This window comes from Suricata suricatta, chromosome 3 (assembly GCF_006229205.1).
Source record: "Suricata suricatta isolate VVHF042 chromosome 3, meerkat_22Aug2017_6uvM2_HiC, whole genome shotgun sequence".
NCBI classification, from domain to species: Eukaryota; Metazoa; Chordata; class Mammalia; order Carnivora; family Herpestidae; genus Suricata; species Suricata suricatta.
The window spans coordinates 112,952,718-112,968,561 of NC_043702.1; the positions used below are offsets into that span (position 1 = coordinate 112,952,718).

At 41.2% G+C, this 15,844-nt stretch overlaps 1 protein-coding gene and 1 long non-coding RNA gene across 3 annotated transcripts in view; one reads left to right on the forward strand and one right to left on the reverse strand.

Annotated features, from left to right (window-relative positions):
* LOC115287990 overlaps positions 1-416 on the reverse strand; it is a 7,269-nt gene extending 6,853 nt beyond the window's left edge. The window contains exon 1 of one of the 2 annotated variants that reach the window (XR_003906772.1): positions 271-416. This is a non-coding gene — a long non-coding RNA (uncharacterized LOC115287990). Of the gene's footprint in view, positions 1-154 lie in introns of both variants that reach the window. The other variant, XR_003906771.1, reaches the window with a different exon arrangement.
* EFCAB2 (EF-hand calcium binding domain 2) overlaps positions 1-15,844 on the forward strand; it is a 107,127-nt gene that overhangs the window by 455 nt on the left and 90,828 nt on the right. The window lies entirely within an intron of this gene.

Here is a 15,844-nt window from a genome sequence, read left to right on the forward strand (position 1 = left end):
CCTCCGCGCCACTAGCCCCCGGAACGCCTGCCCCGCGGCGCTGGGAGGGACCGAGAGCCGCGAGGGGAGGCGGCGGGGGCGGGGGGCGGCTCCTGAGCCTTTAAGGGGCGGGCGCCCTGGCGGAACCCCGACCGTCCGCGCTGAGCGGTGAGACCTTGACTTTGTCTCCGCGCTGTCCCGGTCGTCGGGCGCCCACGCAGCCTGTGTGTGCCCGCCGGCGGGCGCAGCGCCGGCGCCTCGGCCGAGAGCGGGAAAGCCTTAGAGGCGAACCTCTTAGGAAGAAAAACTACTCCATCCCCATTCACTCCGAGAGTGTTCGGAACTCCTTGTCACGTGTCCCCTGGCTCCGCCGGCTACCGAGTGCACGCAGCTTAGCATTTCCAAGTGAGGAAGCCAGTCTCCTTCAGGTGATCACAGAAAACCAGCGGAGGAGCACGGGAGACCGTGCCAAAGATCCGCCCATTGATAACAGTGCTAGGATCTGATGTATTTATAGCACTGCTAGCCTGAAGAGTCTGGACGCTGTTCTAAATGTTACCTTTCCTAGGATGGCCTTCTAGTCTTGTTGTGCTCCTTTAAAAATGAAAGATCCATCCGAAGGCACTGACTGCTTTTCTTAAAGACTGATTTTAAGGTGTTTTATTTGCTTAAGTTTGTTTATTTATTTATTTACTTATTTATCGTAGTAATCTCTACACCCTATTTGGGGCCGGGAACTCACAACCCCGAGATTGAGTCACTTACTCAGACTTCCCCAGGAAACCACATGACCTCGTTGTTTTTATTTATTAAGTCATTTACCAAAAAAAAAAAGGAAAAATCATTAGAGGATAAATTAACAAGTTAACTATGGATATGTGTGTATATATTTATTTAAGATTGATTAGGTCAGCCAGCAGACCTAATCAGACCAGCAGAAAATGCAGAGAGTCGTGTTGCAAATACAATGTTTCTTTACTCTTTAAAAAATAGGCTTTTTTTTTTTTGAGATTTCAGTTTTCAGAAATACTTTTCTACTTAGAATAAATTCAGGACGAAGCAATTCTGTTCATAGCTATAGAGAAAATAATGACAGAGCTGGCTGTCATTCGTTCAGCCGGCATGTATTTAATGACCAGGGAAGGTGTTCTGATTAGGTTACAATTTTGGAAGTGCAAGATGAGGACAACCGGGGCGCCTGCGTGGCTCAGTCGGTTAAGCGTACGGCTTCGGCCCAGATCATGATCTCACAGTTCTTGGGTTGGAGCCCTGCGTAGAGCTCTGTGCTGACAGCTCAGAGCCTGGAGCCTGGCTTCAGATTCTGTGTCTCTGTCTCTGACCCTCCCCTGCTCGCGCTGTCTCTCTCTGTCTCTCAAGAAAATAAAAACATTAAAAAAAAAAAAAAAAGACGAGGGGAAATGAGGAAGAGAGAAGACATCCACAAAGGGGAGAGAACAGTTAGCTCCGCCCAGTGCCGGTGTGCTAGATGTTTCCAGGTTTGTTACTTCCCCTCCTGGTCTGTGGACAACAGCGAGAACATCCTGACAGTTTGTTGGAAATGGAAAAATCTCCATCTCTGCCCCCTGACCTGCTCAATCAGTCTATATTTTAACAGATCTGTAGGTGACCCATAGACATGTTAAAGTTTGAGGGGCAGTGTTATGTAGTATTTTTTATTTATTCGTAACAGTTTTATGGGTTAACCCTAACAGCAGTTTGGACTGGATGAAATAAAGTTACGTTGCTTGAGGGTAAACTAGCAACTCATTTGTCAGTATCTTTATATGGACATGATTCCTGTCCTGTATTTGATTCTCAGCTCTGCTGGTTGAGAAATTATATCTAACCAGTTAATCGTGATCAGCCTTTGGGGATTCAGTCAAGCTAACAACTAATGAATTATTGGAAAAAAATTTTTTCAGTTTATTTAAATAATCTCTGCACCCAGGGTGGGGCTTGAACTCACGACCCCAAGATCAGGGATCTCACACTCTTCTAACTGAGCCAATGAGATGCCCCTAACGAATTATTAATTATTCTTCTCTTCCCCCCACCTCCATGAATTATTAATTCTGTAGGGGTATGTTGATACTTTAACCAGAAAGCTGATCTCTTACTTTTGGGAAGGGTGACTTTATGTTTCAGAAGTTCCTCGATGAACATGGACTCACACAGAAGGAAGGGTAGTTTTGGAGGATATATCCATTAGTCTGTAAGCTTTGAGAGGAACGGAACTGTTTTCTGATTTGTTAAACTCAGCGTCGTGCCGCGTGCCCAGCATATGGTAGGAATTCGGTACTTATTGAATTCAGGTTATTTGAATTAATTGAAGATATTTATGTTTCAGCTAAAACACTACTTGCTGTTTCCTAAAAATCTATTCAATACCCAAAAGTACCTACACTGTTTTTAGGTATTTCCCCCTCATTCTTACAGGTGAGCAGTGCGCTTCTATTACATCTAGCTCAACAAACATTTTTTGAGTGGTCACTGGCTTGTCTTTAAAATACACCACGTACAAAAATCCTCTTTGTAGAAAGATACATATATTTTAAAGAGTTCTTCTTGAGTGTTTTAGGGGCACCTGGGTGGCACAGTTGGTTAAGCGTCTGACTCAGAGCCTGGAGCCTACTTCAGATTCTGTGTCTCCCCCCTCTCCGCCCCTCCCCTGCGTGTACTTGTGCGTGCTCCCTTTCTGTCTCTCTCAAAAATCAGCATTAAAAAATCGAGTTTAAAAAAAATCGAGTTTTTAAAAAATCATAAAAGGAAGAACATGTCTCTGGATTTGTATTGTATCCAGCTCTTCAACATTTAGGGATTAATCTTGGTAAGAGTACTGAGAAACTTGGTAACAAAAAGTACCTGTGACAAGTAATGTTTTATTTATAACATATTCTATGAGACTATAGACATTGAAGTTCTATTTATTTGTAGCATTTTTGTGGTTTAACATTTTTTCCTACATCAAAATATGTATATCATTGTTAGCTAAAAAAGAGAGGAATTTGAATTTTAGAATCAAGGTAATTTTAATAATCACTTAATTTTGTTTTACTGAAAGAACGTTTGAAATGGGATAGCAAAAATCTATTTTTTTTTTACAGAGTGTGAGCAAGGGAGAGGGGCAGATGTGAGGGAGGAGGGAGGGGAGGATTTTAAGCAGACTCCATGCTTAGCACGGAGTTCAACGTGGGGCTCGATCCCACAACCCTGAGATTATGACCTGAGCAGAAATCAAGAGTCGGATGCTTAACCGACTGAGCCACCCAAGAGCCCCCAAAAATGGTTTTTGAAGTTCTATTATTTTGTCCAAGTTTTCTCAGCCAGAATATTTTTTTCATTTCTGTTTATTTGTTTAAATAGAGAATCAATGCAATTGTTGATTCTTTGGATCCTTAAATCTTATTGTTTCTATCTCCTCGAGAATTTTATACAGGCCTGCAAGGAACTTCTGTTTGTAATTAGAATTACATCTAGGAAACAAACTGCTTAGGAGTAAAATTCTCAAACTTTTGGCAGGCCAGGGAGCTTTGGAGCGTATCTGTTTTTTTACTAAGTCTCAGATACTCAAAGCTCGCTTAAGAATATACTGTTTTTGTGGGGCGCTTGGGTGGCTCCGTTGGTTAAGGTCTGACTTTGGCTCAGGTCATGATCTCATGGTTCATGGGTTCGAGCCCTGCATCAGGCTCTGTGCTGACAGCTCAGAGCCTGGAGCCTGCTTCAGATTCTGTGTCTCCCTCTCTCTTTGCCCCTGTCCCTCTCATGCTCTGTCTCTCTCTCTCTCTCTCTGTGTCTTTCAAAAATGAATAAACATTTAAAAAAAAATTTGGGATATGCAATTTTTTATACTCAGATCTTGCTCATTACTTTGCATCGTGTGGTAAAGTTCCCTTCAACTATCAACTCCTAAATGGGAGAGGTTTTACAGGTTTTTGTCTCTTTCCTTGTATTGTGCCATTCCTTTCAAAACTCAACATTTGGAAATCTAAAGTATAAAGCAAACTACAGGTGGACGTTACCTTTTAAAAAAGAAACTGTTGACAGTAAAGGGCATACTATAGAGTAGTAGAAAAAGTAAGGTTTGGAGTAAGACTTGAATTAGAATTCCAGCGATTTCCAGCTTCCCCATGATCTGTCTGATCTCAGCCAAGATGCTAGATCTAAGGAGCCTCTGTAAATGGGAATAATTATGCCAATTTCATAATGTTGTTAGGATGGCAACAGTGTCTTCTTATTCATCTTTGTATCCCGAGCACCCACCGTGATGCCTGACAGTGAAGGAATGCCGACCGCATAAGAAGGAAAGTGCTGGGCACACTCTAGGAAATACATAGCTCGTAGTGTATGTGCGGCATGGAATCCAAGGGCTAAGAGAAGCTTAAATCTAAGTCTTACCAGTTGTCAATCACGTGTGATGCGTTCGTACATATTTTGTATGAATGAAATGAAACTTATAAGTTTTTGCCCTGTTTTCAGTGGATAACAATCGAGGTGGAGACAAATGGAAGGAGAAAATGAACTTACTGACAATTCACTTCTCATTCATAATAAAATTTGGAGAAAAACCGGACTGAAATCAGTGTTTGTAATAACTGATAAAAACTTGTCAAGAAAATTCGTACTTTAAAAAGGCCAGTGGACCACTTCATATCTGCCCGGATGACCGATAAACATGAAGTGTTGGTGAGGCGTGGAGCAGTCACACCCCTTGCGTCCTGTGGATGAGCCTGTAAAATGGTACCGCTGCTGTGGCAAATAGTCTGGCAGGCCCTCAAAAATTCAGGTACTGAATCACCACATGATCCAACAACTCTGCATCTGAGTTAAAAAAAATTTTTTTTGATGTTTATTTTCGAGAGAAAGAGAGAGAGAGAGGGAGGGAGAGAGAGAGAGAGACAGAGAAATAGAGTGTGAGTGGGGGAAGGGGCAGAGAGAGGGAGAGGGAGAGAGAGAATCCCAGGCATGTTCCTGGCTGTCAGCACAGAGCCCGATGTGCAGCTGGAACTCAGGAACCATGAGATCATGACCCAAGCCGAAGTCCCAAGCCGAAGTCAGATGCTCAACCAGCTGAGCCACCCAGGCACCAGTCCAGTCTGACTCCTAGGAACGGAGAGTTGAACCGTGGTTGCCGGGCACTGGAGAAAAAGGAACTTGTTATTCAGTGGGTAGAGAGTTTCAGGTTTTGCTAGATGAAAGTTCTGGAGACTGGGTACACAACCACCTGAATCTATGAACTCTACACTTATGAGTGGTTAAGGCGGTTTATTTTTTATGCCTGTTTTATCACAATTTAAAATAGATCAAATGGAAATGTTTAGTAGCTCCAAAATGAAAAAAAAAAGTACTTTTTGGAAGGCAATTTGGAAGTTTGTGTTAAAGAAAAAATGATATTCACATGCTTTGATTCTTTAATATACTCCTGATATTTGTCCTTAGCAATAGATTCTGAAAAAAGGAAAAGTGAGAAATAAATGATTATTTTAAAGTTACTTATAAATTTGAAAATGCAGATAAAAATCTACTTGTCCCACAAATGGGGGATGCAAAGTATGTTGTTATATATTTACTTAAATGTCTAATTATTTTATTTTAATTTTTAAGTGTTTATTCATTGTGAGAGAGAGCATGCACATGCAAGTGGGGAAAGGGCAGAGAGAGAGGGAGAGAGAGAATCCCAGACAGGCTCCGCACTGTCAGCCTAGAGCCGGATGCGGGTATCAAACTCACAATTGCAAAATCATGACCTGAGCCAAAGTTGGACACTTACCCTACTGAACCACCCAGGCTCCCCAAAAGTCTCATTATTTTAATGTCATTTATACAGAAACTTTAGAATGCACCTAACTATTTTTATAATTTAAGATCTGTATGCTAATTGTAAGTTATTCTTATCCTTTTGTGAAAATGTGTTTACCCCATCCTGTACTTTTGTAAACCTCTAGTACAGATCTCATAGGTATGAAGAGTGTAATAAAATAATTTATTCTTTAAATTCAGCAATAAACTTGAAGTCTAAAGACCTGGCTTGAGTTTGGATACTGCTTTTTTTTTTTTTTCACATTTTACTGGGGTGTGTCACTTAATTTCTCTGATAGATGCCTCTGTTAATATTCTTTCTACAAACGAAGAAACAGGGGCTTAGGTAGGTAAAACAGACTTCCCGTTTCAGCGCCAACAGATAAGAGCATGGGAGTGATCACTCCTGTCACTATAAATGGGAAGAAACACTTGGTAATTTTGGCAAATTGCTGGGGGCTGCGTGACCCCCCATAAGTGTGAGAAACTCCATGGGAGCCTGTAGTTCTAGGCGGTCCCTCACACCTGGGTTGTGCTTCCAGGAAACCGACTGGGTCATCTGGTAAAGAGCCAAGAAAGACCCCATGTTGCTCCAGTGGTGGGGGAGAGGTAGTAAACATTTTGAAATCTCAGTGCAGTTATGACAAAGACCTGCTCTCTGGGGGAAAGAGACTTAACCAGTGCATCTGAGCCGGCAGCGGCAGCGAAAAGCAAAAAAACAGTCGTGAAGGCCACAGCCATAGCCAGGCCCACTAAGAGACTGAAGTTTAGTTAATGAAATGCTTCTCCTCACTCACCACCACATCACAGAGTTATAGTACAATAATAGTGGATTACAGCTGGAAGATTGAAGGAGGAGTCCTTAGAAGAATCTGGCACCTGCAGCAGCCCTGTTCCTAGCCAAATTGACATAAAGCCTCCTGACTGTTCATCTTAGTTCCTATTACGTGATGGATCCTGTCTGGCTTTCAACAAAAAATTACAAGGCATGCTAAAAGCAAAATCACAATCTGAAGATAAAGCGAGCATCAGAACTAAACTCAGATCTCTTATACATATTTTGGAATTATCAGATGGAGAATTTAAGAAAGCTATGATTAACGTGTTGAGGGCTCTAATGGAAAAGGTAGCAACACGCAAGGACAGATGGGTAGTGTAAGCAGAGACATGGAAATGTTAAGGATCAAAAGGAAATGTTAGAAATGTAAGGCAATAGAACAGAAGAATATCTCTAATGGGTCCATCAGAAGACTGGACATGACTGAGGAAAGAATGATGGAACTTGAAGATAAGGTCAATAGAAACTTCCCAACCTGACCTATAAAGAGAAAAAAGAATGGAAAAAAAAATAGCATCCAAAAACTGTGGGACAATTTTGAAAGGTGTGAAATACACATAATTGGAATACCAGAAGGAAAAGATGGAGCAGAAGAAGTATTTGAGGAAGTCACCGCCAAGCTTTTCCCCAAAGGAATGACAGACACCAGAGCAGATCCAGGAAGTTAAGAGAACACCAAGCAGGATAAATACCAAAGAATCTATATCGAGCATACACTGTTCATACCGCAGAAAACCAAGGATGACAAGGGAATCTTGAAAGAAGCCAAAGGAAGACAAACACATTACCTGGACTTTGTCAGAAACAATTTGAGCCAGGGGAGAGTGGAGTGAAATAGAAGTGTGGAAAAGCTGGGAGAGCAGTGTAACCAAGATCACTAGCTAAGTGGCAAGCAAGGGCTCCATTCAAGTCTGACTCCATGGCCAATGTCCTTAGCTTCTGTGCCTCACATAGAGAAGTCAAGCGGAAATTTAAATAAGAAAGAAAACAAAATTCACCCATCATCTCATTCTCTAGAGCAGTGCTCAAACTTCAGTGAGCATCAGAATCACCTGGAAGCCTTATGAAAACATAGATTGCTGAGCCCCCAGCCCAGAATTTCTGAACCAGTTGGTCACACCAGGGATGTGGGAATTTGCATTTCTAACAAGTTATCATAGGATGAGGATGTTGTTAAAAATCCTTGATCTAGGATCTAGGAAAAGGTTTGTCATTCTAATGGGTTTCTTTCCAGATTTTTTTTCTTGGCAGATTTGTATTTTGTTTGTTTCATATGGTTGGTATCGTATATAGTTGTATACCCAGCTTTTTCACTTACTCTTAATGAGCACTTCCCATTTCCTAAGTGTTTCTCAAACACCTCATTTATAATAGCTGCATTCATCATTATTTATGGGACATATTTACTTAAGCTTTCCCTGACTATTGGATATTTAGATTGTTTCCAAATTTTCTGTGCTATAAATAGTGCTGCAATCAATCTTCTTCTACAAGGATCTTTTCACCCAGCTTTGATCCCCACCCTCTATCCCTTTTGAAAAAATAATTTCATAAAATCTCACCTCTGTTGGATCTCACTAGTTAATACCAGAGGGTCATCTAATTTCTGAACTTGAGGAGTCCCTTGTTGTGACCCTTTTATACTAATTACATTAATTCTTTTTTTCAGGTTTTTTTTTTTTTTTTATGAATCAAAGACACATAATGGCCAGAGTTTACGATCAGTGTAAGATACATATTTGCTTTCTGTTAGTCTGTTGTGTAATAGTAGAAACTCCATGAAGTCAAGAGACTTGTTTCATTTACTGCTGAATCCCTGGAATTTAGGACAGAGTAAGGATGTAACAGTCACTGTAAATATTTATTTAATGAGTGGGTGAGGCAGGAGTAACACACCGAGTAAAGAAATTTAATGTCACCCTTCATGGTCTCATTATGGGCAAATGAATCTTTCTAGTAACCTTTAAAAATAAATACTAAAAATAGCTCAGAGCTACCCCATTACATTTGTGGAAGCACTGGGACTGAAAACACGTATTTAATCTGACTTCATAGCAGGCTAGAACGCCGCGTCCACTTCACTGTGGTGATGGAGCACACAAGTTTATTTTTACCATTCTTGAAATCCCACTAACTCAACAGTAAGGGAATTGCAAGAAAAGGCATGGACTTCACAAGAGTAGAGAGTGGGAGAGGAGAGAATGGTGATTTGTAAAAAGACATTAGGTGAGAAGAATAAACCAGTATTAGGAGAGGATGGAAGAAACTATAAATGGGTGGCCGAGTGGCAGCTAGTCTAGCAGAACCAAAGAAAAGAAACACAAGTCTGTAGAGGAGGGAGCCACAAAGAAACAAACCAAGTGGAGCTGTGCTCACCCTGGGGTTGCTCGGGATCCAGAGGAGCAATGTCAGTGGAGGCGTGTGTCTGGAGTGAGGCTAAATACGGGAGGGGTGGATTGAAGTGGTTGGTTCTCCTGTGCCCTGGAATAACCCAGTGATTGATCCCTTCCCTCCCGTCCATGCAGGAGACTGGACGTGTCCTCTCTGATGACTTTAAATCAGGGAGACAGGATCTAGGGATACCAGCACAGTCGATGGTAGGGGGATGCCGTCATTATCATTGTTACCATCTTTGATATAATAGCCGAAATAGTATTACAATTTGTATGAAATTTAATTGTTGTCACGTAGATTAAATATTCTGAGTAGGACTAAAGATAATAAACCTGAAAAGGGATAGTATGTCTAACAGGATGTCAAAGAGATGGGGATTTGAAATTCTCTTCATTCGGAATGAGGATGAGGGGCTATGTATCTCTTTAACCAGTTACTAGATTCGCACTGGTAACTACATTATAAAGGAGTACAAGTACTAAAAACTTCACAAGAAAAGTGAGCGGGAATCCAGAGACTCAAAGACTTGAGGTGAAATCAGTAAATGAAATTTCATATGAAACTGTGATGTAAAAATGAGAGGGAAGCTGTCTCAAATATGGCCTCAATTTCAGCGACCTTGATCTCTGCTACACTTCCTTGGGCAAACTGGAGACTACCATCATCTGGAATTGAGGCATCTCTGATATCTAAAATTCGGATATTTCATTCTTGGGTGATATCTTCTTCAATATTGACTATGTAAGAAATAACTTTGTAAGACAATTTCTTGAAATAATTCAAACTTTGTGAAATAGTTTCAAATTCACAGAAAAACTACAAGAATAGTACAGAGAGGTCCCACATTCCCTTTACCCCAATTTGCTAATTTCAACATTTTGTCACATATTTTTCATTCCTTCTCTCATGTATAATAATGCATCATATAATATATACCATGTGTAATACATATGATATATATATATATTTCATTTACCTGACACATTTAAGACTATGTTACATACAGTTGTGACACTTTATCCCTTAATACCTTGGTGTGTATTTTGTAGGCACAAAGGTAGTTGTCTCTTACGTGAAATCTCTGTGTTTAAGTTCCTCTAATTGAACGGTCCACATCTCGATTTGGTCAAAAATGCCTGCGCTAGCATTGCCCCTCGAGAGCGGGTTTTGGTTGAGGATCACATACTGCATTGGGTCTCTGGCCACTGGTCTTTCCCCTAGAGCAGTACCTCCATCTTTCTTTGTCCATGATGGCTGTGATTGCTTCAGGAAGGGGGGTCCTCTGCACGACTACATGATCTCATCTCTCTAATCCCCTTCCTTCCTTTTTCACTCTGTATTCCTTCCCTCCCCTTCCCTCCCCTCCCCTTTCGGCCCCTTCCCTCCCCTCCCCCTCCCTTCCCCAAGCAGGCTCTGAGTTGTCAGTGTAGAGCCCGTATATGGGGCTCCAACTCCCCAACAGGAGGTCATGACCTGAGCCGAAGTTGGGCAGTTAACTGACTGAGTCACCCAGGCACTCCAACCTTTTCACTTCTTACATCGCAGGGAAAATACAAGCCATAAGACAGAAGTTCTCTCAGTTTCTGGACACATACACATTTATCGGTATCTACCTACCAGATTATTGCAGAAGCCTCTGACGTGGTTTACTCATTTTCATTTACTGTACTGAAAATCTGGTGATCTGGTTATGAGTCCTCTACCTAAAGCCCTTTAGCATTTTCCCATTGCCTCAGAGCAGGCGAAATTCTCTAATGGAACAGACCAGGATGTTTTGTTTCTCCAGGTCTTTGTCTGATCACGTGTCTGGCCCCTGCCTCTGCACACTGGACCTGTTGTTCCAGGGTAGGCCTGTTTACATATCGTTTCCTCATCCTGGGCTTCATTTAAGAACTTGTGTTGCAGGGCACCTGGGTGGCTCAGTCGGTTAAGCCTCCAACTTCAGCTCAGGTCATGATCTCACGGTTCTTGGGTTCGAGCCCCACATCAGGCTCTGTGCTGACAGCTTAGAGCCTGGAGCCTGCTTCGGATTCTGTGTCTCCCTCTCTCTCTGCCCCTCCCCTGCTCGCACTGTCTCTCTTTGTCTCTCAAAAAAAATTAATTAAAAAAAGAAATTGTGTTGCTAGAGGTAAGAGCATGAAGTCTATAGCAAATCCCCAGGGACTCAAATTTCAGCTCTGCCACTTAAGAGCTGGGTCACTTCGAGGCAGGCGCCACACTGTTCTCTCTCTTCACATGTCCAGCGAGTGTGGCAGGGCCAACCTCATATGGTGGCAAAGCCTGTAGCAGAGGGTGTCACGCGAAGTAAGAGCTCTCTGCGTGGTCTCGGTCATTACTTACCAGGTCAGGCTCAGTGCTCACTGGGGGAGCACGTAAAGTTTCTTTCAATGTGTTTTTACTTATTCTGAGAGAGCGCAAGTGAGCAGGGGAGGGGCAGAGAGAGAGAATCTCAAGCAGGCTTCACACTGTCTGCGCAGAGTTTGACCAGGGGTTGATCAAGTAAACCACGAGATCATGACCTGAGCTGAAATCAAGAGTCTGACGCTCAACAGACTGAACCCTCCAGGCGCCCCAGAGCCTGGAGAGTTTTAATTTCTTTGTACTGGATGCTGGGACTTGGAGGACAGAGTTACGGATGGATTAACGCCTCTTAGTTTCCACTTCTGACGACTCTGGTCTCTGCCTACATCCCCGCCTTCAACTGGATGCCACTGTGCTTCCCAGTACTGTCTCCACGTCAGCCCAGGTTTAGCACACCTGCAGTCACAATCAGCTGTAGCCGGTTCGTTTTGCCTTTAAACTGGACGGTATTTGTAGTAGGCCGTCAATAAGCCCCTGGCGCCTCAAAGCACTAACGAAAGCTAGATGACAAGTGCATACGAGGTTCCATTTTCAAGCTACAGCGCCTTTGCATCAAGTTGATTATAAAATAAGAATTCATTAAGAATGAACCCACCCCACCTCAAAAAAGAAAAAAGACAAATTGGGTTTTTGGCTTTTTAAAATTTTTTTTTAATTTTAATTTTATTTTTTTAAATCAATTCTTTTTTTTTAACATTTATTTTTATTTTTGAGAGACAGAGAGAGATGGATCATGAGCAGCAGAGGGGCAGAGAGAGAGGGAGACATAGAATTGGAAACAGGCTCCAGGCTTCAAGCGGTCAGCACAGAGCCGGACACAGGGCTTGAACCCATGAACTATGACACTGGACCTGTTGTTCCAGGGTAGGCCTGTTTACATATCGTTTCCTCATCATGGGCTTCATTTAAGAACTTGTGTTGCAGGGCACCTGGGCCGAAGTTGGATGCTCAACTGACTGAGCCATTCAGGCGCCCCTTGGCTTTTTTTTTAAAGAATATTTCTGGAATAGGTACAGGCAGTACTTGAGACAAACAGAATGATAATGTTATTTAATGTTATTTGTACCTTCTTGTTAATTAACCTTAAGGGCATTTCTTTACCTTCTTTGCTGTATGTTTTAAACAGTTCTCATGGTAAGGACTCCTTTTGGGACTCATTATTTCATTTTAATTTCTGTAGGTGGGGTTTTGAGCAGCTAGTTAAATATTTCGATATGTATAAGACCTCTTAGGTCTGGGGCGCCTGGGTGGCTCAGTCAGTTAAGTGTCCGACTTCGGCTCAGGTCATGATCTCACAGGTTGTGGATTCGAGCCCTGTGTCCGGCTCTGTGCTGACCGCTTGGAGCCTGGAGCCTGCTTTGGATGCTGTGTCTCCCTCTCTCTCTGCCCTCTCCCTGCTTGCACTCTGTCTCTCTCTCAAAAATAAAAAAACATTAAAAAAATTTAAAAAAGAAGACGTCTTCGGTCTAGGAAAGAACTCAGCTGTGCTACTTATTTAAAACTCTCCTCTGTAGAGGTGCTTGGCAGCCTCAGTCATTAGAGTGTGAGATGTGATCTTGATGTCTGGAGTTCAAGCCCCACATTGAGCGTAGAGCTCATGTAAAAACAAAACAAAGTACTCCACTCTACAACCTTACATGATGTGACTTTTATTTTGGTCACTACAGCCCCTTCTATATTTATTATCATTAGTTTCTTCTTTTGAAATTAAATGTAACTCTTCGGGTTTTTTTTCTTTTTATGGTTTGATTTTAACTTGGTTTGGTAGCTAAGTTTTAGCCTTTGCGTTCCCATCACTGAAAATCAAATGTAATGTCAGATATGTTGGCTTTGGTGGTGCCCAACATGGAATTTTTAAAATTAATTTTTAAATTTCAATTCCAGTATACGTAACACACAGTGCTATGTTAGTTTCAGGTGTACAATATAGTGATTCAACACTTCTGTATGCTACTTAGTGCCCCTCATGATAAGTCCACTCGTTAATCCTCATCTCTTGTTTAACCCATTCCCTGCCCACCACCTCTCTGGTAACCATCTGTATAGTGAAGAGTCTGCTTCTTGCTTTGTCTCTCTCTTTTCTGTTTCCTTTGATCATTTGTTTCTTCATATGTGAGTGAAACCATAGGGGATTTGTCTTTCTATGACTTATTCCACTTAGCATTATCCTCTCTAGCTCCATCTGTGTTGCAAATGGCAAGATTTCATCCTTTATTTATGGCTGAATAGTATTCCATCGTATATATACTACTTCCTTATCCGCTCATCAGTTGATGGACACTTGGGCTGCTTCCATAGTTTGGCTATTGTAAATAGTGCTGAAGTAAGCATAAGGGCGCATGTATCCCTTTGAATTAGTGTTTCTGTATTTTTTGGGTAAATATCCAGTAGTGTGACCACGGGGTCGTAGGGTAGTTCTATTTTTAACTTTCTGAGGAAACTCCATGCTGTTTTCGAGAGCGGCAGCACCAGTTTGCATTCCCGCCCACAGTGCAAGAGGGTTCTTTTCTCTTCACATCCTCACCAACACCTGTTGTTCCTTGTGTTGTTGATTTTAACCATCCTGACAGCTGTGGTATCTCATTGTAGTTTTGATTTGCATTTCCCTAATGATGAGTGATGTTGAGCATCTTTTTGTGTGCCTGTTAGCCATCTGCCTGTCTTCTTTAGAGAAATGTTTGTTCATGTCTTCTGCCCATAGTCAATTGGATTATTTGTTTTTTGGGTGGTGAGTGGTATCAGTTCTTTCTATGTATTTTGGATGCTCACCCTTTATCACATGTATCATTTGCAAATATCTTCTTCCATTCAGTAGGTTTTGTTTTAGTTTTGTTGATTGTTTCCTTCACCGTGCAGAAGCTTTTTATTTTAATGTAGTCCTAATAGTTTATTTTTGCTTTTATCTCCCTTGCCTCAGGAGACCTATTTAAGAAATGTTGCTACAGCCAGTGTCAGAGAGATTACTGCCCATGCTCTCTTCTAGGATATTTATGGCTTCAGGTCTCACAGTAGGTCCTTACTCATTTTTGAATTTATTGGTGTGTATGGTATAAGATGGCGGTCCAGTTTCATTCTTTTGCACATAGCTGTCCAGTTTTCCCAGCACTGTTTGTTGAAGAGACCGTCTTTCCCATTCTATATTCTTTCCTGTTCCATCCAAGATGAATTGACCATGTAATTGCGGGCTTATTTCTGAGCTCTCTATTTTATTCCATCCATCTTCGTGTCTGTTTTTGTGCCAGTACCATACTGTTTTGGTTACTGCGGCTTTGAAGTATAACTTCTGGGATTACGGGGATTGTGATACCTCCAGATTTGTGTGTCTTTTTCAAGATCACTTTGATTTTCGGGATCTTCTGTGGCTCCATACACATTTTAGGATTGTTTGTTCTAGTTCTGTGAAAAATGCTGGTGGTATTTGATAGGGATTGCATTAAATGTGTAGATTGTTTGGGTAGTATCAACATTTTAACCGTATTTGTTCTTCTAATCCATGAGCATGGAATGGCTCTCCATTTCTTTGTGTCCTCTTCAATTTCTTCCATTAATGTTTTATAGTTTTCAGAGTACGGGTATTTCACCTCTTTGGTTGGATTTATTATTGCTAGGTATCTTACTGGTTTTAGTGCAGTTGTAAATGGGATTGTCTTCTTAATTTCTTTTTCTCTCCTTCATTATTAGTATAAAAGTTAGTGTAAAATGAAGCGGTTTTTGCATATTGATTTTATATCCTATGACTTTACTGAATTCATTCATCAGTTCTGGTATTTTTTTTTGGTGGAGTCTTTAGAGTTTTCTAAATATAATGTCATGTCATCTGCAAAAAGTGAAAGTTTTATTTCTTCCTTACCAATTTGGATGCCTTTTATCTCTTTTTGTTAGTAGTGCCTAATATGGAATTAAAGAGAAAAAGGAGTTACTATATAATGATGTAACTTGCCTCTCACTGAAATTTCACCAACTAAAATGCATCTTATATTATACTGATATATCAATTTAATTATATTTTATTCTTTTAAATTGTTTTAAATAAAAAATATTTTAATTAAAAAGTTTTAATGTTTATTTTTGAGAGAGAGAGACAGAGTGTGAGCAGGGGAAAGACAGAGAGAAAGGGAGACACAGAATCTGAAGCAGAATCCAGGCTCTGAGCTGTCAGCACAGAGCCCACCATGGGGCTTGAACTCATGAACTGTGAGATCATGACCTGAGCCAAAGACAGATACTTAACTGACTGAGCCCCCCCAGGTGCCTGGAGAATGCCAATTTAACACTTGAGTTGTTAGTTTCCTTCTCGTTGAGTTAATAAGATAATTTTTAATGGACTATTTTTTTTGGTATTAGTCTTCCTGATTATCATTCTGGTTGCATTTATTGAGAGCTTGTTTACCAAAAAACTTTAGGAACTGTAAGGAAGCAGGTCTGAATCAAACTGACTCCATGACAGGCTTCAAGTTTCCCTCTGACCTTGGAGGC